The following is a 23,214-nucleotide window of genomic DNA, read 5'->3' on the forward strand; positions in this document are numbered from 1 at the left end:
TAACTGTGTTCACATTTAAACACATTTATTACATAGGAAAACACAATGGATATTAATATTAAGCAATGCAACTTGACCTTGAAATCAGCATCTAAATACTTGCTATTTGATAGATCCCAGCTATTCACCTTCTGCCTCTTGGCTTAACTCTTCTTGATGTGTAGTTTTTGTTTGTCCCAAACATGATACCTTCCATCTGTCTTCTCTCTTGACCTCATTTAAACAGCTTTCTCTTCTTGGCACTGTTGAACATTAGCCCAAGTTTAGAAATACTGGGGTTCATAGGAACTTCTGCCTAGACCAGATCCTAGAAGAAACCAGTCTTCCCAAGAATCCTGTTAAAGTTACTCTCTGGGAAATCAGATAATATCCTCTGCCTTTTGGGCATTTCTAAAACCCAAGAGGGTAATCTGAGGTCCTATATAACTAACCCCTCAGGAGTTGGGGTGGAGAGGAAATAAATACTCTCCTACTGGTGGGGAAACATTACTCTGGATTCTACTCCAGCCTGTCCCAGGCTCCAGGAACTTAGGCCTAGAGACGGGTCAGACAATGCTTCCTCCATGGACCAATGCCTAAGAAAGGAGTTGGTTGGAGGTACTTTTCAAACCCCTTAACACTCAGAAGACTGAAGGAGGAAGACTGTAGCAAGTTCAAGGCCAACCTGTGTGTATTAGTCAGGGTTCTCTAGAGAAACAGAACTTATAGGATGAACATACATGGAAGGGGGGATTCATTACAATGACTCACAGACTGTGGTCCAACTAGTTCAACAAAGTCTGTCTACCCAGTAGTTGTTGAGTCCATAGGACTGTATGTCTTGGTTAGTATTCAGTGTGTACCAGAATCCCTAAGAAGCAAGCTCTAATGCCAGTGAAGGAATGCACTTGCTAGTGAGAACAAGCAGGCAAAGAGAGCAAGCTCCCTTCTTCTATGTTCTTGATACAGGCTGCCAGGAGAAGCTGTGGTCCAGATTCAAGGTGTATTTTACCTCCCCAAAGATCCAGGTTAGGAGTGGGTCTTCCCACTTTGAATGATTTCATTAAGAAAAAATTCCCCACAGGTGTGTCCAATAATTTGGGTTTTAATTAATTCTAGGAGTAGTCAAATTGACAACCAAGAACAACCATCACATTGGCTACACAGTGAATTCCAGGTCAAGCTGGACCACAAAAGCAAGACATTATCTCAAAGCAGCAAAGCAAGCAGACAAAAAGCAACACAATATTAGCATGGCCCTGGGTCGGTGCTAGCCTCCCACCTTACAGCACTCAACGGGACATCTCATGCCACACAGGATCAGAGCTTCCCCAGGGGAACTGGCTGCCTTGTCTTAAGGAGCTGAGGTGAAACAATGAAGTGTAAGAAGCTCACACTTTAGCAGGCATATTGTGGTAGTTTCCACGTATTTTGGTCCCATAATCTCATAGGGAGTGGCACTATTAGGAGGCATGGCTTTGTTGCAGTGGGTATGGGCTTGTTAGAAGAAGTGTGTCACTCTGGGGGTGGCTTTGAGGTTTCCTACACTCAGGATACCACCAGTGTCTCAGTTGACTTGCAGTTTTCTTCTGATCAAGATGTAGCCAGCATCACGCCCGCCATGCTTCCTGCTGTGATGATAACGGACTGAACCACAGAAACTGTAAGCCAGTCCCCTCAAATGTTTTCCTTAGAAGAGTTGTGGTGGTCATGGTGTCTCTTCACAGCAATAGAAACCTTAACTAAGATGCATGTGGATATGGAACTGCCCAGGGAGAAGAGAAAGTTTATAACTCCTATCTTACCACACTCCATGTGTGCCAAATCACCAATGGAAGATGGTTGAAGCATTCTTAGTATTTAATTTCTCTCTACTTTTCTTCCGCCTTATAGAGTCCATTTACTTTGCTATGGATTACATCATGTGCCTCCCAAAAGGGCCTTATGGAAACCCTCATCCCTGGTATTTCTGAACATGACCTCAACTGGAGAGGACTTCACACAGGCAAGCAAGTTAAAATACCATCGCTATGGTAGGCCCTGATCCAATGTGACTATTACTCGTACCCTGCTAAAGGGAGAAATTTTGACCCAGACTTACAGCCTTCTGGAGAAAAGACTGTATGAATAGACAGAGAAGGGCCATCTACAAGCTAACAGGCCTGAAGTCACGAAAAGGTAGTGAGGAGCCTACAACAAATGCCCCCTCCCAGGCCACAGAAGAATCAATCCTGTGGATGCTTTTATTTTGGACTTGTCAACCGTCAGAACTATAAGACAATAGCTTTTGTAATGCCAAGGAACCTAGAAACAGGCTGCTAACACCCTGGCCAAAAGAGAGAGGCCATAGATGGTAACATGATGCTAGACCAAGGTTTCAAGTCCACAGTGAACTCACCCTTGTTCCATTAGGTTTCACTTACAAAACACAAACTCAAAGGCAAGATGTCTCAGGAGTCCAAAGATCAGCAACCATAAATCATCAAATTCCAAGCAAGAGATTTCTGACTACATGGTCTATGGGATGCAAGGCCAAATACCCAACATACACATCATTCAAAAGAAAGACTACCACAGCTCACTATGAGCTATGGCAAACAGGAGGCTGTGTGGCCCTTGGAGGTTTACCAAGCCTCAGCTCAAACGCTGGCTCTCCCTCATACGTACTGTATGCTGGGAAGTTGGAGATCAAACACAAGGCGTGATGGCCAGCCCTAGTTAGAACTATTACATGGCTGTTGCTGCTAGACAGATGTCTTTCCAACAATGGTGTCTTAGAAGCCAGTACCCACAGAGTAAGGCTCCAGAAAAAGGAGAGGCGTTTAGAGAAACACAGAAGAAAGGCTACACAGACTGATTGCTAAGGGCTGGGCAGAGCCACAGCACAGTGAGCTTTTATTCTGGCAGCCACAAGGCCGCAAAGCTGAATCTTACCTGTTGGGTGCCTCTTCACCAGAGTTCCTAAAGAGGAAAAGAGAAAGAGACATCTGGTGGAAGGTGAGGGAAGGCAGCAGGGACAATGGCAAGAAATGATCAGTCACCTGGAGAAAATAAAGCCTGTTGTCTGTGAGTTCAAATTAGCCACTTGAATGCAGTCAGAATGCTTTAGAACCCAGGGCTTGGAAGTAATTGGGAGATGGATTTTGCATTTTGTCACACAATACAATTAAGAGGTAGAATCCAGGCAACATCTGAAGCCTATTAAGGGACCTCAATGGAAGATGGCCATGCTCGCGGGCCTGGGATGAAGTAGAAGTTCTCGTATTGCTCTCTCAGGCAAAATGTGACTAGACTACGCAGGCCACACACAAGGTGACAGCAGGCCTGCAAGAGGAGCCTGCCCTGCCTGTTCCCTAGTCACTCTGGAGCGCTTCAAATACATCATCATCGTGGCCCCTGTCGCCTCTGACAGCAAATATGATTTCAGTGTCAGAGAGCTGACAGAAAACATGGCGTAATTTACAGCCACATTCAGCCAGCCGAAGAACACACCTGGCTCCCAGAGGCAGGGGATAGAGATGCACACTCAAGCACAGGATTTTGTTGGCCAGCTAAAAGGGGTGAAATTCCTCACAGGGGTAATCAGCACTTCCTACAGAGGGAAGGGGCCAACGTGAACGAAAATATTCAGTATGGCGAGGATTTCTAAAGTACGCTTTGAGAATCACGGCTGGCACTAAATTCTACCATGACAGAGAGATACCTATAGAGGAACTGCTCACTGGGGTAAAATTCTTTGCCGTTTACCAAGCGAAACTTGGTACCATGAAGAGACTTTTAGACGTGACATCATGGGCTGCCTCTGTGGCCTTAGAAAGGGCAGGGCACGGTTTGAAAGCGCTGAATTCTTGTAATGACTAAAGTGGGGGGGGGGGCGGGCAGATAGGGAGGTTTGGGGGGAGGATGCAGTTCTAACACAAATACCTAAAATGAACCAAAGGCAAGGCATTCAGAAATGCGAGCTGTTTAATGTGGGTAGATGGTTTTAAAGGATGCTCATTGCCTTCCTGGCAGCTCTGGGAAGCAACTCCTGAGCGAGGAAACCTGGAATGGAGTCTGGTTTGTTTTAAGCGTCTGTGTAAGCACCATCCCGTATAGGGCAATCACGAAGGACAACCAGGACCTGAGCCAGCCAATCTTCTCAGCTTTGGATCTTGGTTTTGTCACTTGGTGTCCCTCGTTATGGTCTGGGGCCAGCCCTCTGATCATGCAGACAGGGCCCTGGTTTTCTGTGATGTTGAAAGCAGGCGAAAAGTACACAGAGGTACAGAATGAAGAGAGACGGCGTGTGTGGAAGGGCACAGTGGCCAGTGCACGGTCACAGTTCAATGGATGGCAGGCTATGTGAGATATGGGGGTTAGTTCAGCAAGATGACCGAGTACCTCTTAGGTGCAAGTACAAAGGCTCACACAGGGGCAAAGCTGATGGCCAGGGTGGACAAACGATGCAGGATGAAGAGAGGTTCTGGACAGTGACCGCTGAATTATGTGCCCCGGAGAGGAAAGGACAGGAAAGGAAAAGTTCAGACCGGGGAAGCTAGGTTGATGGCCCTGTCTCCCCATCTGTGGAAGAGAACACAAATGTCCACCTCTGTCACTTTCTCTTTGACTTCCTAGCTCCACTGAGGTGCAGGCTTTCAATAGACACTCATTCAAGTGTCCATGCACTTAGGAATGGGAGATTGGCGTTTTTACGGAAAATGTAGTGGAGAGCAAAATCTTATCTCTCCTGAAAATCTTTCCACTGCCAAAGGGCCACTTCTAAGCCTGACAGAGCTCGGGACTGTAGGAAGGTAAGAAACCCAACTGCAGCCTGTGACATTCCTGGACCTTCTGATGAGTCTTCAAATACAGGTTTAGCCATCAGGAGCCTGACCTTATTGTTGAAACGTGTCTTCCTATTTGTATGTTGTCCAGTCAATCTTCCATACCTGCTTATATGTGTCTGGAAGGAACAAGGGACAAGGAACACAGGATTTGTTTGTAACTAAAACATAGATACAGGTTGTTCTTACTATTTCATCCATTTAGACCTTGGCCGAACATTTATTGATGGATATTATAGGCTAGATTGTATCCTTAGAAATTCATACACTCAAATATCAAGCAACAGTAAGTATCCCATAATATGATGACATTTGGAGATAGGACCTTTAAAGTGATAGTTAAATGAATGAGGCCATTTAGCCAATCCCTAATTCAATAAGACTGCAGTCCTCAAAAGACAAGATCAGGATGGATGTGTACAGAGTGGAAATGATATGAAGACACAGGGATGGGACTGCCACTCACAAGCCAGAGAGAGAGAGACCTAAGAAGAAACCAGCCCTGCTGACAGCTTGATCTTTGGTTACAGAATTCCATGATGATATGAAAATTAATATCCGGTGTTTAAGCCGAATAGACCTTGGTACCTTGTTGTAGCTGCTCTTACACAGTACTGTGCAGGATTACTGTGTACCAGGTACATGATTCAGCGTTGGACACATGAGGTTGAGGAAGATACCTCGCCCCCCTCAGAGAGTTCACAGTCTAGTGAGGGCTCGAGTACTTGCAAACATCATGTGATAGAGAGCCATGAGACTTCACGCATTGGAGTAGTGAACGGCATGGAAGCTCTCGCTCAAAGAGTTCAAAGCTGACGCTGCAGCATGACTTAGCTCATTCCTCAGCACCACAAGTTTTGTGATGGTCAATCTTCAATCAATAGATCGCATCTGTTTTCGTGTTGGCTAGATTGCTGACTCGCCAACTTGTGCTTTGGGATAGTAAATAAGCCCTAAATTCATGGGGCTGCAATAAATTGATGGGGTGTGGGGGTGTGTGGATGTGATTGTATATTCTATATGTGTCTCTATACATACATATATATATATATATATATATATATATATATATATACATGAAGGCCAAAGATCGATGAGAGGTGTCTCTCTTAATTACTGCCCACCGTAAGGTTTGAGATGGGACCACTCAATAAACCTGGAGCCTGCCAGTTTAGCTAAGATACCTGGCCAGAGAGCCCTGAGGCCCTACCTGTCTCTACCTTCTCAGTGCTAGGATTAAAAGACATGTTACCACGCTCATCTTTTGCATATGGTTTCTATATGGGAGCAAAATTAGACTGCATGCTTATGTGGCAAGCTCTTTACCAACTGAGCTATTTTCCCAGCCCCAGGATCCATGTTTTTAAAAAGTACTAGGTAATGCTCGCAGGCCACACTTGGAGGCCTCTACCCAGCAGATGAGAGCATTCAGACTGTAAAGGGTGTAATGATTTGCCCAAGGTCACAGCACTGTCAACAGAAAGTCCAGCGGACCTCTGTCATCTGAGCAAAGCAGTGATGACATTAACTCAGGATGGTCAGTTCGGAACCCCATAGGACTGCCCACTTCCAGAAGCCTCATTCTGGACCTCGGTCTCTCTTACGAAATGCACAGACTAAGACAGAAACTCAAACATGGAGCAGGATTCCTTTACATGAACACTAGAACCATTCCAAAGCCTTACATTTTTCTCTGTTCAATCGTTTTGCTTCTTTTCCTGTCTGTCTTCTGCCCATCACAGAGGATGTGTGTTCATGAAATACGTTGTACAGCTGTTGGGGTGGACTGAGCCAACACAAATAGTCAAATAGCTAAATAGGTTTCAAACTTCAAAGTCAAACGCAAACTGAAATTTTGACCCAAGTGAACATTTTATGTAATTAATGCTTATATTCTGCCCACCTCCATTTATAGCCAGTCAGTACATTAGCTTTATCTCAGAAGGATAAAGGACAAAATGGATTTATACATATCCATTTAAGGTTAAGGAAATAATCTTTTCAGGACTATCAGAGAAATCCAAGCGAGAGGTGACTTCCCCCTCATGGGCTTGAACTTGGGAAGACTTTCAACATAATGGTTGACATATAAAAGACATTTATAATAATTACTTGGAGACTAATGACAGTTCAGACAATAAGAAGCCTAGTTCCAAACTTCCTTGATCAGCAGTGTTTGCTGTGACTAAGAGCCAGGTAGACGGCGGGCATTGACTTTGCCTAACCTTTGACTTGTAATAAAGATGCAATAAAGTAATTGGTTAAAATAGAGACTTGCTTGATAAAGAATGTTTGCTTTTTCAAGTAACTGGCTAAACTAGGAGCACACCTGATAAATGAGTTTCTGAGGAGTAGAAGGCCAGGGTGTGCTAATTACTGAGGGTTCTGTTTCCTACACCGGTTCGTGACTTTTCCTCTTTGAAGAGAAATGAAGCAATGGGAAGGTTCCGTGGTGGTAGCTGTCACTACACAAGAAGAGCTGGTTGCTAACACGCTGCAACATGTCTTGAACCGTGTTTACTTCCAGCAATATAGAGAATGTGGAATTCTACTCCACGTTTGCTCACAGACCTGTGGTTATCATCAGGAAACCGATACGCTATGACCGTTATGACCGTCTTTGCAGAGAAGAGGAAGACAAACACAAGAAAGGGAGACTTTCTAAATCCTCGCCTCTCTGAATTCTCTACAGTCTATACCAGAGGGGGTGGGGGAGACCAGGAGGCACATGGACGAGTGACTGTCTCCATCCAACTTACTTCCCTAAGAATTTGTTCTGCATTAAATTCCTTTTACCAAGTGCCAATTTTTTAATTGAAAATTTATTTCTTTACTTAAGTGTCTGAAGGATGACATTTAGGACAATTATGAACAGGTCAGAATGTATCATATATCACAATCATAATAAGAATGACACGGAAAAGGGCATCGAGAGTCACCACACATTAGTCGCTCGCTTTTTGTGTCCCCTCCAATAACGGCTAATGGAGTTGGACGGCAGCCATGTTGATTCTGGGCACTGGATAAAATACCCTCCCTGCCCCCGACAACCCCATGACCTGGATGGGCCCTCAGCAGTTCTTATCTTGCCCCCGTAACTAAAACTTCAATTCCAGTTCCGGGAGTTCCAATCTTCTCCTGCTGGGATAAGCTATCTCATAATAAGAACGCTGACACCCGCAACCGAGAGTGTGGGCATCACAGCCAGTGAAGGAACCCTTAGAACCTCGCTCTCACTGCAAAAGAGCGATCCTTTGTAGAACTCAGCAAAAGCCCAGGGGAAATTACCTGTTGTGGTATAGCTGGCCTTGGCGACTGAGCCTGAGAGCATCAGGTAACAACTGCAGGAGGAGGAAGGCTTCCCCATCTCTTGCCAGCCAGTCAGGACTTGGGGCACCCTTCTGTGGGTGCCTCTGGAAACACCAGGGCAAACTTTTTTTTAATAATTCTTTTATTTGTTTGAAATTATAACATGATTACATCATGTCTCCTTTCCGTTCTCTCCTTTCAGATTCTCTATACCCCTCATTGCCCTCTTTAAAATTCAGGGCCTCTTTTTTCAGTAATTGGAGTGTTTTGCTTATGTAGAGATTGGTTACCTTAATGGTTGCCAACAGCTCTTGTTGGACTTAAGCCCTGCTCAACAAAACGAAAATCAGGGCAAATATTAAATGCCTGACACTTTGAAGGCTGACAAGGCAGTGTGCTGTCTTTCCTGAACAGTGAAAACCAAATCTTTTTATTTAAAAGACTTGCCTATTACATGAATATGAAGTCATTTCAATTAGCCAGAATCCACCTAGTTACAGTCTTTGATGCCAGAATATTCCTTACGTTGATAAAAAAAAGTTTCATCCGCTCATCATTTATTTTAGGTCAAAAATGTTTACAGTCTACTCTTTCAGCAAGATTCACGTGCGCGGTCACTTTTCAAAAGTACAGATCACTATCCAAAGTGCATGGTTACTAGACTCAAGTACAAGGTCACTAGCCACAGTTGCCACTGTACAATAAACACATCCCAAGCTTATTTATGTTGAGCTGACATCCGTTGACCAACATCCCCCAAATTTTACTTATTTTATTAACCACTCTCCTTCTCTCTTCTTCTGAGTTCAAGTCTTGGATTCCACACATGAATCCCATTGCACACTGTCTTTTTATGCCTGGCTATTTCACTGAATTCCGAATTCAGTTCCTCCAGGTTCATAGATACTGCTGCAGATGACAGATATCTTTTTCTAAACTCCAAATAGTATTCCATGCTTGACAGTTCTACAGACATAACACTGGGAACTCTTAGGCTGACTTCATGTATCTTGACTATTGTAAATGCTCCACTGTTGATCTCTTTTGTATACATTTGGTTTTTCTTCCTTCATATATTGACTCAGTGGTGGAATTTCTAGTATCTGTGGCAATACTATTTGTGTATTTTTTTCAGTCTCTTATCTTTTATATATTTTAATTAAAATGTAATTGCACCCCTCTCCCCTTTCCCTGTCCTCTCTCCAGCCCTTCCAAAATCCCTCCCTTCAACTTTCAACTCCTTCCATGTACCCCAAACTCTCAAACCGATAGCCCCTTCTTCCCTAATTATCATTGTTGCATGTGGCGTGTGTGTACAAATACATAAATATGATCGGCTGACCCCATTTTTTTGTTTGTGTGTATGTAGTTTCAGGGGTGAACCAACTGGGAGCTCATCCCTGGGAGAGGTTACATCTCCATCTCTCCGCAGACATCAACTGCCTGTAGTTCCTTATCTAGGCCATGACCCTGTGAGGGTTTCCACTTCTGCCTTTGCTTGTCTACTGATACTGTCATTGTTCAGACCTTGCAACCCAGATTTTCACAGCAGACTTCCTGGTTTCCTGACTCTAATAATCTTCCCACCCCCTATTCCATGGTGTTCCCTGAACCACAGATTCAAGATCTGTGATATAGATGTTTCCACTGGGATTGGGCGCCTCACAAGCTGATCTCCACATTTAAATCACCATACCTAATTAGAATCTTTAGCTAACTAGATATCACCCATATATAAAACAATGTGGAGTTTATAATAGTTCATAATTACCATGTACCCAGTACATTTAAGCCACATAGTAACTATTGGGGGAAGGTTTTATTATTCTCCCAGTTTTACAAGTTGGGCTCAGAGAAGTCACTCTGTGCCTGTGGGACTGGAGGCATAGGCCTAAAAACAAAAGCGCTTAACTTAAATATGGTTCATTGGTCAAAATTGAATTCTGGCCACAGGTTAGACATTTCCAAGTCTAGAGAAGACTTAGAGGCCCGGGAAACTTTAAATACATCGTGTTCATATGAATTGAATGACAAAACCTTGGGGTGTCAGGATGTGTACTGCACTAATCACTGGGTTCTGTACATTGCCTATATGTGGCAGCCAGCCGGCTTCACCTATGTGCTCCACATCCAGAGTGACTTCTAGTGTAATATTCCCACGTTCAGACAGTCAGCACGGGATGTTTGTAGTGGACACCGGGAACTCGAGACATCCTTTCCAGCCCCTGGAGTTGTTTAAACTTAGTGCTGAAACCAAGCTGGCCTGAAAGTCTCAACAACTACTTTAATAGAATCCAGAGGATTATAATTGGATTCTATTGTAATTCATATTCTATGACTAATTTCAAGATTTTAGTTTTACATTATGTGACCCTGTGTGTGTGTGTGTATGTGTGAGAGAGAGAGAGAGTACGTGCACATGAATCAGGTGTCTACTGAAGCCAAAAGTAGGGTCACAGGCGTGGAACTAGAGTTGTGGGCACTCCCCTCCCCTGATGCGGATGCTTGGAACCAAACCCTGCTCCCTTGTAAAAGTAGTATGTGTTCTCTGAACTTCTCAGCCTTCTCTCTAGTCCCAACCCACCACTAATATTAGAAGAGGTGATCTGACTGCTATGGAGCCATTCTGTACATCTCCAGATCCTAAAGGACAGATGGAACTATTTATCGCGAGTGAAAATAATTAAAGCCAAAAGGAGCATTGGTCCTGTTGTCCTGTGAGAGGAAGCTGAATCCTTCTCTACTTCATCTGATGGCCCCACTTTAAAGCCCACTTTCCATGGCCATGAATGAGCAGATAATGTAACATCACAGGGCAATCCTACCATATCATATCTGTTGAGAATTCACTATGAATGGAACTGGTTTCAGTTCTATACCTGCTCTCTCCCACTTGCCCCTCATGACAACTTCTGAGGCACCTTAAGTTTAAGTGACTCAAATTTACTTACTGATGAAAGATTTGGGCTCAAGGAGATGAACTACAAGCCTAGGATAAAATTCTCTGTTTCATAAATGAAAACAGATTTGATCAAATGGGAGATGAGCAAGCTGCTATTAATGGCCCTTGGACTATAAAATGTAACATCCTGATTAGTATGTGTTCCCACCAAATTGGTATGTTGAAATTTACCCCAGTGTGGTGGTATCAGGATGCTAGGCTTTGGGGGAAGTAGTTGAGGGTGGGATAAAACAAACTCAACTTTTACAGGTGGCATATTAGTTAAGTGGGCATTTTCCAAATACAAATTTGTATAGTTGGCTATGACCAAAAGGTAAGAAGTACATTAGAGAGGTGTTCTGTAACCAAATGATTGTTTCTATGGGGTTGCAAATAAAGACTATCTCCATTTGGTGATAAAGTTAAAATTACAGAAATCATGATCTTGACTCACACTTAACTTAAATATTTTTAATTTTTTATCAGTTCTTTGGGGATTTCATATAATGTATCTTGATCATATCAGCTCCTCCCCCAACTCCTCCCAGATCCTCCACTCCCTCCCTACCACACAACTTATGTCCCTTTTCTTCTTCTTCTTCTTCTTCTTCTTCTTCTTCTTCTTCTTCTTCTTCTTCTTCTTCTTCTTCTTCTTCTTCTTCTTCTTCTCCTTCTCCTTCTCCTTCTCCTTCTCCTTCTCCTTCTTTGTCATCATCATCTTCTTCTAAAGTCTGCCAAGTCTAACATATGCTTTCCATATGCTCTTGGCTATGCAACTATCCACTAGAACTTGAGTAACTTACAGGTTCACCTCCTTAAAGAAAAATCTCTTTTTCTCCCAGTAGCTATAAAATGCCAGAAGTTCCTCAGCTAAGGGGCAGGACTTGGTGCCTAGCTCAAGCTGGGATAACATCTGGCTTGACCTTGTGCAGATCTTTTGGCATTCTGTCACAACCATTTGAGTGCCTATGTGCAGCTGCCTTGTTGTTTCCAGAAAACTCTAGTTCCTTGTTGTAATTTACAGTCTCCCCCCACACACACCATGGTCCTGGAGCCCATCTAGGGCTGAGCATTCCACAGTGTCCTCCTGCTCTCTGACCTTGACCCCTGTGGCTCCTGTGCTAATTGCCATCTATTGCAGGAGGCTTTCTGATGAGGGATGAGAGATGCACCCAACAACGCCTTTTAAAAAATAGATATTTCCAAGTTTATGAACTTGAGAATGTATATCTTTGTTGTTTTCTCTATGATGCATTTTTCTCAAAATGCCATCATACCAAATTCCTCATTTCCTCCCCAAGTTCCCAGTTCATAAGTGAAGTTGAAGATAGGGGTCTTACACATGGCCCCTGCATGAGTCTAACGCGAGTTGAAATGAAACCACAGCTTGCGTCTGCCAGGCCTCTGCTTTGCTCTGCATCACAGAATTACCAGCTTTGTTGATACGGTTTACTAAATTAAATTGACCTCACAAGGAATTGCCCGGCTCTAGCATCAACCAGGGCATGAAGAGTACATTAGGAGGAGTTCTTGTCCATAACTGGGTTAGGTTCACCCAGACGTTATCAGACCTCAGGATGGAACAGTCACAGCTGTAAAACGTTTAACCCAACAATTCAAAATCATGCCCTTCTGCGACCGCTCAGAGTTGGTAGGGCTTTAAACAGCTCAGCTGTTCCATTGACCTATTTATTTCTAGGGTTTGGTTCCTTTGGTAGTAAGGGAAGGAACAGTGTCTCGGCATCCTAGTGTGTTCAGACCAAATCCTTCCTGAAAAAGAAGCAGCAATGAAGCATTTCATTTAATGTTCATCTGCTCCTGGGCACAGGGAATCAGTGGCATCCCGCAAGAAACAGAAGGGCTGCTTCCTCTTTCTGTGCCCCTGAATCTGAGACTGGTTTCCTAGGGATTCTCCAGGCTCTCAATGAGCCCTGAGAGAGTTTGCAGAAGTCCCCAGCAATGCAGAAATGGGTGGGGAGGCCACAGTTAAGGCTCAACTTTTAGTGCAAACATCAAGATATTTGGAGTTCAAAGTGCTACCCCGCCCCAACAGTTGCTCCGGTGGCAACAATTGTGCCAGGTGTCAGGTACCCGCCTAATTAGGCCAGGCTGAGCTGGGGGAGGGCAGCTGTTGGGGCGGGAGGACAGTGCATATCCTCTCCCCAGCAAAGAGCTGTTTAATAAACAGTGGGGTGACCACGTATCTGAACATGGATTCAGGGGGAAAAGTGAAGCAGGGGCAGGCACCCCTCCTCTTGCCCCTATCACGTGCAGTGGGCTGATTTGGAATAATGACTTGCCTTTTAAGCATTATGGGATGGTACCATACTGAGACATTTAGAGAAGGTGAAAGAATGACATCCCACCTTCTCTCTGACACAACACACCCAGGCCAGGGCCCTACCTATGGAAAGAAGTTTCTCAGATAAACTGAGCCGTGCTCAATTCACGTACTGAGCCTCAACTTTTGTAAGAAATACACATTCCAAGGCTGCGTCTCCAAATGTAATTGCTCATCTCTTTCCATTTTAGTGAGCCCAGGAACCACACTGTTCACATTGCCGTATATCTGTGGCAGATGACCCCGAGGAAGAAAAGCCAGTGTTCAGAAAGCAAGGATCCCCAACTTTCCCAGCTTTCATTCCTCCCTTGCTACCTCCTTCAGGAACCATCTCTCATGCTTATTTCTTTCAACCTAAGACAAACTAGGCACCATTAATTTATTAGGAGTCCTTGACTGATTGATTCAGGAAAGTTAATCTCATGGAAATGGGCTTGACCTCTGCAGTTTAGCCATTGGTAGCTGGATCCTGAGGAAATTAGAGTGCATAGCCTGTATCAGCAAGCTGAATGCAGACCGTGCCATGTTTTCCTTGCATCCTGGGCATATGAATCTGATCAGGTCTGTCCATTATTTTCCTTGGCCTTAGTCCTCACAGCTTCCAAGGTCCTTGAGGGAAGAAGGAAGTATAAACTCGCTTGCTTGGTAGCTGAACTTGGGGACACTGGCATGTAGCTGAACCCGGGGACACTGGCATGTAGCTGAACCTGTGGACACTGGCATGTAGCTGAACCTGTGGGCACTGGCATGTAGCTGAACCTGTGGACACTGGCACCTAGGCATATAAGAATTTGAATGAGGGGCTGAGGCTCTGGCCCAGTTAATTAAGTGATTGCCACACAAGCAATTGGAACTGAGTTCAGTTCCCAGAATCCTCATGAAAAACCCAGTTATCGGAACATATGCTTGTAATTCTAGCACTGGGGAAGTAGAGACAGGCAGTTCACTGGAGCTTGCTGGCTAGCCAGTCTAGATGAAGAGGTGAAGGCCAGACCAACGAGGGATCCTATCTTTAAAAGTAAGCAAATAAATGAATAAATATCAAATAAACAAACAAGGTGAGTGGCATCCTGATGAATGATATCAAAGGTTGAACTCTGATCTCCATACACACAGGCACCATCCACCACATGCATACACATGTGTACACACATACAAAAATTTAAATTTAGGCCATAAAGAAAGGAATCAATGGGGTGCTTGGGATATAGGAAGGGTGGATATGAGAGCAGTGAAGCATATATCTGAATTTAAGGAGCTACCTGAGGGTTGTCAAGAGACTTGACCCTAGAGGGGTTCCCAGGTTTCCAGGGAGACGCCCCCAGTTAGTTCCTTGGGCAGCTGAGGAGAGGGAGCCTGAAAAGGCCAGTTCCTATAGCCATACTGATGAATTTCTTGCATATCACCATAGAACCTCCACCTGACGATAGATGAAGAAAATGACAGAGCCCCACCTTGGAGCACCGGACTGAGCTCCCAAGGTCCTGATGAGGAGCAGAAGGAGAGAGAACATGAGAAAGAAAGTCAGGACCGTGAGGGAACCTCCAGCTGGCGACAGATGGGGAAGGTGACTGAGCCCCACATTGGAGCACTGGACTGAGCTCCCAAGGTCCCGATGAGGAGCAGAAGGAGCGAGAACATGAGGGAGAAAGTCAGGAACGAGAGGGGTGCGTTCACTCATGGAGACGGTGGGACAGAACTAATGGGAGATCACCAACTCCAGTTGGAATGGGACTGATGGATCATGCGACCAAACCCGTCTCTCTGAGTGTGGCCAACAGCGGGGGCTGACTGAGAAGCAAAGGACAATGGCTCTGGGCTCTGATTCTTCTTCATGGACGGGCTCTGTGGGAGCCTTCTCAGCTTGGTCGATCACCTTCCTGGACCTGGGGGGAGTTGGGAGGACCTTGGTCTTAGCATAGAGTGGGGAACCCTGATGGCTCCTTGGCCTTGAGAGGGAGGGAGGGGAGGTATGGGTGGAGGGGAGGGGAGGGAAGGGGGAGAAGGAGGGGAGAGAAAGGGGAGAAGGAGGGGAGGGAGGGGGGAGGAGGAGGGAAGGAGATGGAAATTTTTAAATATAAAAAAAAATAAACCATGAGAAAAAAAAAAACAAAAAAAAAACAAAAAAAAAAACAAAAAAACAAAAAAACAAAAAAAAAAAAAAAAAAAAAAAAAAAAAAATCAGAAGAGATGGTACAGATAAGCCCTTTCCATATTGGCATTCCCTGATTCCAGGGTCATTTAAAACGGGAATTAAAAACTCCCAAGGCATCAGGATTTGGGGATTTGATTCAGAACCAAGAACAAGTGTTCCAAAGCTGGTCAACAACAGACGAATCAAGAGTAACCAACAGACAGCAAACATTATCTGAAACAATTATCGTGTATCTTCTGATTCATCAGAGACCCAGCCATCTGAAGTAAGGCTTCAAAGGGAATTTTAGATTGTTTTGTTTAGATGTTCATGCTTAACATGAAATCGGAAAGATGAATTGTTATCATATCTCTATATTCTTGCTACTAAAAATTAGCAGGTGCCCTTCTCTCCAAATATCCAAAGCTTTTCTTACAGAGTCAAAATTGATCAAAGGTTACAACAATTGAAAAACAAAAGAAAAGGAGAGAGAATTCTCCAGTTGCCCAGTTGCTAAGCAACCCTGTCTGTCCTGGTAACTGGGTCCCAGGGTCTTCCCTTTCACCTGCTGATTTTGACTCCATCTATAATATATACCAGCATGTTTATTTTCCTGTAAATGTCCTGCAAACAGAAAGCAATGCAGCCCTTTCACTGAAATTATTCATGTGCTAAAACCTTTTATCCACATGGCTGGTGTGACTGACAGTATCACACCAGCGAGCTTCCCAAATTAGTTCTTGTTCTGGTATTGTACTCCTGGGCTTTCTTTCTTTAATAAAAGAAAAAAAAAGAGCTACAGTTTTATTTAAGCTTTCTATAGTCTGGCATTATGGCTTCTTGGTACCAGTGATTAAGATGTCATGTCTATTCCAGGCACTTCTTTTTTCTTCTCCTAGTTGCTGTCGATTTCTAGAAAATCATACCCTTTGAACGATTCCAACCCCCCCCCATTAAGAACTTTCAGCTTGTCTTTAGAGCTAATCTCACAAGAGAATTAGAATGAGTTGTTTGTATATTCTGGAACCTTCCTGGAAATCCAAATGCAATGTGGCTATGACTTGTCCTGGAGGCTAAAGAGGGTGACTCTTTTGGGTTCTTAAGCCATCTTTGTCCTCTGCTTCCCTGACACCATCACCCCCCTCCAGATGACCAGGTGATCATGGCACATGGTTCACTCACTTTCACGGGTTTTAGCTTTACGAACAGTTTGCAGGTTACCCATCTCACTCTCACTGGCCCCCAGAAACCCAGAAACTTGCTTAGTTTTCTCTTCTCCTCTCACTTCATCTCATGTCATTGCTACTCTGCTACTGGAAGGACTTATTTGTGGCCCTGAGTTCCAGGGCTTTGCCTGTCACGTGAGAGACAGAAGTCTCTACCCACCCTCAGATTTCTAGACCTGAGCAGGAGCTCAAAAAAGGGAGAACCAAACCTCCTGCCATAGAATGAAATTCTTCTCTTCTTTCTTACTAACTTCTCCCCTCTTTCAACTCAGATGTTTCTACTTCCTTCTCTGGGTGAATATGGCATGGGGGTGGGGTGGGAGGAGACACTGCTAAGCCCACAACCGAAACTTCCTTGGGGAGTTTAAAATTAAAGGACATTTATTATGGAACAAGAAAACAATGACCATAGTTAAGAAATCTTAGGAGTGACAATGGCTTTCCACAAAAATAATTCTTTCCCCTTTAATCCCAGCACTCGGGAGGCAGAGGCAGGCGGATCTCTGAGTTCGAGGCCAGCCTGGTCTACAAGAGCTAGTTCCAGGACAGGCTCTAGAAACTACAGGGAAACCCTGTCTCGCAAAAGCAAAAAATAAAATAAAATAAAATAAAAAAATAAAAATAATTCTTTCCTTCTCAGGAGGCCACCTATGTGCTGAGTCCCTGGAAGCAGACAAAGCAAGAATACACAGCATATGTAATATGAATAGCGATATCTTTACATTTACTACGCCTTTGGGTAAGACAGAAAAATGCCCATCCATGTGGCTCTGCAGTGCAGGTCAAAGTCTTGCTTATCTTGCTGTCAGCTTGTAATAGTCATCAAAACTCCTGAAGTTGGCTCATAATTGATGGTACTCACCAGGGCTGACATAGCTCTGTCCAAAGCCTACCCCAAGTGACTTAAGCTAAAGGAGAGTTGCGCTAACTTGCACAATGGAGACTTGTGGGAGTTTCAGACACAACCAAGACAGCCAGGGACATAGTTACAACTCCATTTCTCCACTTGTCAGTTCTTCCTATCCTGTCAGGTTGTTATACTGTGCAAGGCCTTTGCTGATCCCCTACTGAATAATCGGAGTAGAAATAGGTCCAAGCAGACACATCTCTGTCAGAAAAGTATTTGGTTCTCATTGGCTTAGCCTGAGGCATATCCCAAACTCTACTGCATCTTAGCGGTCAGAGGTGTGGATACCTGAACCAAAATGACTAGGTACTGCTCAGGGAGTAGTTCTGTGGCCAGACGAGAAGGGATGCTCTGGGCAACTAACAGTAACACCCACCTTGGAAACCCCTAGTGTTCTGTCAAACCGTTACTTCAACAGCTTCTGTTCTAAAGCTCTAATAATAAAACCCATGTTATTTCCTTTGGAGGCTTTCCCACATCTGGTATTTATCAAATATTTATTGGATGTTACCATGTTCCAGGTGCTCACTGGGTTTTGAAAGCAGTTGCGAGCTAACAAGGTCTTGTTTAAGGGTACTTCCATTTATCACAGGCACTTCCTTCCTCCAAGCCCTGCCTTCTGCAGTGTCTTTAGCCCCATTCCCTCCTCTGCTCTACCAATCTGCAGCCTTAGAAGATGGCCCCACCCCATGTCTGTCTCCAGTTCTTTCCATGCAGTTCCATGTGACATCATTAGTCCAGGTCAGGTCATCCCTTCCCACCCGCTCCACCTTCCACCCGTCTCATCCTCTGTCGCTTCTTGATGGAGCTTCTCCAGATTGCCTCTCTGAAGTAGCTGTTCCTCCCTCTGCACTCTGGCAGCACTGCAGGTCCCACCCAGAGTTCACACACCTTCCATCAGGTCCAGTGTTCTGGTCACTTGCCAGCCTGCATTCTCTAAGGAATCCCTGGATAACATCATGTCTCTTTAGCCCCTCCTCCAAGCTCAAGCAGATAGTGAGTATCTGCTAAGTGTACAATAAAACAAGAAAGACTTTTTTTAAAAAAAAATGTTTAAAGGTATCTCAGTGGTATGTGCCATCATACCACTCATCTCATCTTGGTCCCTGACTGGCACTGAGTCAGCAGTTTGTTGGGTGACTAATTAAATTACATCACTGAGCTTCTCTGCTGAAGCAAATGTGACTGTGTCACGATGGGGCAAGGTTCCTTCTGTTGTCCCAGAATCTTGATGAGTATCCAAAGCTGAAGTGGGAAATATTAAAATAATGAGCATTCCGTGGAGGGCTGAGAGGCTCTGTTTTAAAACCCAGCCTTCCCACCTTCACGTCTATGGACAGAAGTATTGCCCTAGTTGAAGGGGTCAGCATCTGAAATGGCGGGCTTTCTACATTACTCAGGAAGGAAGGAAGGAAAATTCCATGTTTCACTTCCTGAGACTTCCTCAGAGGAATCTGAGGCATCTTCAGGAAATGGGAATGTCTTTACATAACAGTGATGTGGAAACACTCTGGAAAATCTCCTGGAAACAAGTCTTCCCAGGCAATCCCATACAATCTCTCAGATCTGCTTCTGGGGCCTTTTGTGAAGTTGGACACATTTGAAGATCTGGCTTCCCACATGAGAGGCTGACCTGGACATGATATCCCTCACAGACAACACTTAAATAGAAATGTGTATTTCAGAGGCTTCCACGAGAACTGCTTATTTAATTCTCAAGTTAAATCTAACACATTCTAGATCAGACAATTTAGGATGGAGCACACTGGAATAATAATGTGTCTAACTCCTGGGCCAGTGAATATTCTGAAGACTAGAATATCCACATGTGTTTGGGGGATCTTTGTGTACTGAGATCATCTTTTTGGAAACACAGCCAGGGTACAGGCCTGTGATTGTCTGGTAGAGAAACAATCCGGATTTGGGTTTTTTTTTTTGTTTTTGTTCTTTTTTCAAACTTTGAATATTTTTTTCTTTTAGTTTACAAAGTATCAGGTTTCCTTATGTCTTTTGTGCACATCCTTTGGCTTGTTTAGCTTTTTCATCCTCTCCCCTATCTCTCCATTGTAGGAGGAGGGTAGCCCCACGTTGGTTGCCAACTTGTAGTGTGAGGAGGGGGCACTTGTTGGTCCCGGCTGCCCCGGTAGCTTAGACCCGAAATAATCACACAAAAACTGTATTAATTAAATCACTGTTTGGCCCATTCTCTCTAGCTTCTTATAAGCTAACTCATATAGAATTGAACCCATTTCTATTAATCTGTGTATTGCCACATGGCAGTGGCTTATTGTCAAAGTTTCAACATGTCTGACTCTGGTGGCTCCATGGCATCTCTTTCTCTGACTTCCTTCTCCCAGCATTCAGTTCAGTTTTCCCTGCCTACCTAAGTTCTGCCCTATCAAGAGGCCAAGGCAGTTTCTTTATTCATTAACTAATAAAAGCAACACATAGACAGAAGGACCTCCCACACCACTCCACTCCCTCATCCCCACTTAAACATTCCCATCCTTAGTACTCCTCCTTCACTCTTATACCACATGGGCTCCACCATCCTCCTCAGTCATTTTTATCTCTGCTACCCTTTCAACCAAATCTGATGACTTTATAAAAATGGCATGTCTATAGGCAGGATGAGAGACCTATGCAGCCACAATTTAGGTCTAAGAAGCATCTACTTCATTCTAGGCACAAGACTGAGCCCGTGGCATTCACTGTTTCTTATTCTCTTCAATCCTGAGCAGTACAGATCCCAATTTATCATTCATAAATGAAAATAAATGGTTATTCAAAGAGGTTAAGCAATATTCCCAAAAGCTCTTGGGAAGATGGTGGTAGAACTTCCAACATGAGACCATGAAAACTCTACTTTAAAGCCCAACATTGAGCATGCCGTGATCACAGAGAACGGCTTGTTGAGCAGTTGTAATTCCTCCCTGTGAGCCACTCTTAACCTTGCATTGTTCTCTGCAGAAGGTTGCTTTTCAGTTAATAAAGTGAGAAGTAACATAGCACACACAGAAAGATTCATGGCACCGTGACCCTGGCAGTCACGGTGGGAGATGGTGTGATTGGGGGAGAGACAGCTAAATAGACCATGCAGAGAGAGCTTGGGCATAGAGTTTATTTAATGGGTGAGGAGATTATGAAGTGAAGAAATAAATAGAGAGGAGGAAGTGAGGTGGCAATAGTTACCTCTTCAGAAGAGGGGCAGACTAAGAGAGAGCACAGACAAGGAGATATCAACTTGCCTGGGTGGGGGGGGGATTTGGGTCGGGCAAAGGTTGTCTCTTAAAGGGACAGGGTACCCAGGTGACAGGGAAGGTGAGCAAAATGATAACACACACAACTCACAGTGATAAAGGTCTTGAGAGGGTGGGATGTGATGGAGGGAAGAAGGTTGACAGAAAAGGCGAGACTTGGCCAAAAGTGAATAATATCAGAGGATGGGACCACGATGCTTGGAGGTTAATACAGGATGTGTGTAAACACAGGATACGGCAGAAGGACATCCTGGAAGATGCTGATGCTAGGAGCTTCCACTGGCTCAAGTTTGCCTTGAGACAGTTTTCTTCCCAACAGTCAACCTTTGGAAAAACTTGAATCTGTAGCTTCCATGTGTTCTTTCACCTTCTAAATGGCTTTCGTAGTGCCAGCTCAGAAGAAAATGAATCTTCTTCCCCAATGGGACCCTATTAAAAGTGTTCCCAAAGAAAGCTTTGGATGGTTTCCAGGCATCAATTAGTTGAAACAGTCGTTATACCCATATACAACCCTATTCCACATCATCTTTTATGTGGCATTAAATATTTTTCCATTTCTTTCATTGAGAAAACCTTCAACCATAGAGAATTCTAATTAATTTCAGACAAAAATTATTTTTTCTTACATTTTGATGCTTCCAGCATATGATTAAAAGGAGCAATTTTTAAACAGGCACCATCAAACCTTACTTGTGATATTGGTTGGATCTGCTAAGTAGCTTTCAGATGTGCTGTTCACATGGTGTTTGATGATGCTGTTAATTTGTGATAGAATCCTACAGAATGGAAAGCCGTCTGACCCTGAGAAGGGAGCATGTACACCTGTCTGTGAACTAACTCTGAGTGTCGTTGATCCATCCATCCATCCCACGAAATCTGAAAACTGATCACTAGCCTCCTACATCCTGCACTTTCTGTTTCTTTGGGGCAGAAATCCTACAGTCAATTTTAGGTGGTACTTTGCACCAATTATTTCATGTCTGTTCATATGCCTGTGTGTGTATATGTGTGTGTATATGTTCATGTGTGTGCATGCACATATGGATGGCAGAAGAAACCCCCAACTGTCATTCCTCAGGTGCCAATAGTTTACAGATCCCTAAGTAAGACAGTGATCTACCTGTTTTCACCTCCAAAGCTTTGGGTGTACAAACATGAATCATCACGACTGGCCTTTTTAATGTAGGTTCTCAAACTCAAACTCAGAACCCCCTGTTTGCGAGACAGGCACTTTACCAACTGAGCAGCAACCCCAGTCCTATACCAATGATTTTAAGTCAGAATTTTGATTGTAATATTTGTTACTAGACCCCATGTCCCCAAGTCGGGAAAAGACACTCCCCCAAAATAGATACATTGCTTTAATTTCCCTGTCTCTTGATGACACTATCTTCTTCTTGGAGTCAAAGAGAATTTGGGTTTAAAAAGCACAGATAATTTTTTTTCTACACCAGTACTATGTCCATGATCTACAGAGAAGGCAAGCAGAAGCCAGAGAGCATGAGTGACTCACCGAATGCACTTGGTATAAACCCAAGCTCTCCTCTGCTAAGATCGGCAGATTTGTCTGCAGTACACATCGCCATGTGTCACTGACAGGTTTCAATGAATTCTAGTGACCTAACAGAAAGGAGAAAGGCCTCCGAGACTTGAAATTACCCAGTGCGTTCCCTCTGGAGAAGCTCTATGCGTCCCGAGCTATAAATATTGAGTCCTACGGGGATTCTTCTCAGAGCTGAAGGACAGCTAATGAAGTTTCAGTTTGGGGCTGACTTTGACCTGGAAGAAAAAGAGTTTGAACTCTCAGGCCCATCAAAATGAGAAGCTTTTCTTTCCCCAGATCATAATGAGGCAATAGTGTTCTCCAAGCAAATCTTTGAGTGGAATTCATAGAAGCATGTGTAGCTGCTTATGGTCACCATGGAAACCCCCAAATATCCCCAAAGTTATGAACACTGGTGCAAAGCCATCTTGCCTTCTTACTTCAGCTTCTCCAAAGAAGAGTTGCCCCTGAACCTGCCAGCTTTCCTAACCCTGCCCCGTGCTCAAAAGCCATTTGTCCATAGTTCGATTGATTGGTTTCTTTGTGCCCTTCACTTGGCTATGACCCATTTTCCAACCATCTTCGAGATTTCAGTCAAGATTGACATTTCTTTCCTAACTCCGCCCCTTGGCGGTCAGTTGCCCACTGTCACCTGCCATCCTATCAGAGAGTCCCACCCGGAAAGTTTGAAGCACAGTTTTAGTTTCTATGGCACCTGGCAGACACACCTCCTCGAAGTGCCGCCCTC

At 44.1% G+C, this 23,214-nt stretch overlaps 1 long non-coding RNA gene across 1 annotated transcript in view; it reads right to left on the reverse strand.

Moving 5' to 3' along the window:
- Positions 1-18,847: 18,847 nt before the first annotated feature.
- LOC119814702 overlaps positions 18,848-23,214 on the reverse strand; it is a 58,591-nt gene continuing 54,224 nt past the window's right edge. The window contains exon 4 of the long non-coding RNA XR_005285452.1: positions 18,848-18,908. This is a non-coding gene — a long non-coding RNA (uncharacterized LOC119814702). The remainder of the gene's footprint in view (positions 18,909-23,214) is intronic.

The sequence above is a fragment of the Arvicola amphibius genome, chromosome 5 (assembly GCF_903992535.2).
Source record: "Arvicola amphibius chromosome 5, mArvAmp1.2, whole genome shotgun sequence".
Taxonomy (NCBI): domain Eukaryota; kingdom Metazoa; phylum Chordata; class Mammalia; order Rodentia; family Cricetidae; genus Arvicola; species Arvicola amphibius.